Raw genomic sequence first — 2325 nt, 5'->3', positions numbered from 1 at the left:
AGCCCAGCTCTGCCCCTCCAGCCTCCCTTGCTGGCTGTCCATCCAGCCCCCTCTGACCTGTTGAATGGTGAGAGGGGCAGGTGTTGCAGGGCTGAGACCAGAATGGGACAGAGCGCAGAAGGGGCGCAGCTACTTCTCCGAAGAGGACGACTTCCCAAACTTGTCTAGAAGAGATCCCGGGCTGGCTGCCTTCCCCAGGTTCCTCCCTTCCACAGCCCCTCCCCTCACTGTCCCTCCTCCCGGGTCTTCAGCCAGGCCCAGAGCCCTGCCAACCCCCTCCTCAACACACACACACACACACACACACACACACACACACACACACACACACACACCCTACCAGAGGGAGTGGGCAGTTCCTCTTCCAGGCTAGGTCTCTGGGAGCCAGGCACCCCACCCCAGCCAGTGCCCCCCCACCTCCAGCCCAGGCAGCTGACCTGGAGAGGAAACGCCTGTTGTCTGACTCACAACCACTACCCCAGCCAGTTACTAACTGTGTAAGCAGCCGCCTGTTGTGTGGGTAAACAGATGTGAAGCAGGTTCTCCCATTCCCAAGCCTTGAGCCTCAGTTTCCCTGTGGTGGCTGGGGGTGGTTCTAGAACGGAAAGGGGGCTGGATGTGGTGGTTCATGCTTGGCAGACAGAGACAGGCAGACCTCAGTGAGTTTGAGCCTAGTCTGGTGTACATAGCAAGTTTTAGAACAGGCAGAGCTACATAGTGAGACCCTGTCTTTTTTTTTTTTTTTTTTTTAGGAAAAAAAAAAAGGAAGCCTGGAAAGACTAGCTTGACCCCCCAGCACCCCAACACAGCACCTTTCTAGCCTCCTGGCAAATGACATCTCCTGCACCTGGAACTGGGGTAAAGGATGCTGCATAAAACAGGTGTAGCTGGACCTCAAAAGTGACATTTGTACTTCACTCCTACCCTTATTGTTTGGAGATTAGTAGCAGCTGAGAACCCTGCATCCTTGGGCTTTGGGTCCCAAGTCATCCACTGCCCGGAGTTGTTCCTTCTCTCACACACACCTTTTTTACTGTCTGCACCCTCAGCTCTTGGTTTCCACCCTCCTTGCTCTAGGTGGCCAGCGGGCCAAGCAGGAGCCACCAGATGTACTAGCTGTAGCTAGTGGGACCCCAGGGCTGCCTATGGGCACCTGCACCTAAGGACAGGCTGCAGGAGACTCACACAGTTAGCTAAGGGGTCCAGCCTAGGGTTCCAGGACAGGGAAGGATCAATAAGGTTGGTCCTGCAAAACACACCAGGGGCCCAGATCAGCACATGGGCCCAGAAATGAGAGCCACTGCAAGCAGTAGAACAGCAAGGCTGAGTGGCTGAGTCATCTCTACCTGAGGGGGTCTACTGGGATACAGAAGTCAACAGCAGCCCCCGGTGGAGACCACCTCTGTGAGGTCGGAGGAAGGGAGAAGGCAGGGGTCACCGGTGGGCAAATGAGCAAAGAGGTTTCAGGGAAACCCTCAGCCCTGGAAGGAGAAGAACCGGCAGGCTTCCTTCCCCCAACCTTGGCCTAGAAACCTAACGGGTCATGCAAGTAGAAAACAACTCTATTTACACTGCACAAGAAAGCTGGCCAGGTCTGTTCCCCACCTCCCGCTCCAGGGCCCCACTCCCAGGCAGCTCTCACCTGGGAACTGTTTACTGCCTGACACTAAACCAAACTGTCAACTCTAGGTGGGGCAAGGCTGGATGAGTCAGCCAGGAGCTGCAAGCTGGGGCAGTGGTGGGAAGGCTGCCGGCGTGGAGCGGGTCCCCTGCTGCCACTGTGTTCTCCTGAGCCTGGTGATCAACCCAGTCAGACCCCTCTACCCATGAGGCACACTGCGCCTTCTGATTCCCCTTGCTTTTTCTGCCCCTGGCCCCACCCACTTGAGGATCTGAGATCACCATGGCAACAGCCTTAGTCTGGGTCCCACCTCACTGTAGCCAGAGGAAGGGTCCCTGCAAAGGGACCTGCTGCTGAGTGGCTGAGTCATCTCTACCTGAGGGGGTCATGATCCCTCAGCACAGGTTCCGCCACACACACACAAAAGCACTGCCATCTCCTGTCTCCACTGCCACACGCTTGGCTAAGGTGCACCAATGGCTCCGAGATGATAAGTTTGGGGCAGGTGACAGTAGGAAGGAAAAATCAGGACCACTGTGACCCTAAAGGACCGCAGGAGCTGCCCCTCGCCCATATCCAGCCCAGGGGGCTCACTTGATTCCTAGCTGGCTTTGCCCCCACACACCCTCATCAGCCCTTGATTCCGTGCAGCAGAGCACAGTGGGTCAGGTGTGAGTCGTGGAGGGCAGTGGGCGTCTGCTGAG

The sequence above is a fragment of the Acomys minous genome, assembly GCF_964271855.1.
Source record: "Acomys minous genome assembly, chromosome: 8".
Lineage (NCBI taxonomy): Eukaryota > Metazoa > Chordata > Mammalia > Rodentia > Muridae > Acomys > Acomys minous.
This window is presented reverse-complemented; position numbering follows the sequence as displayed.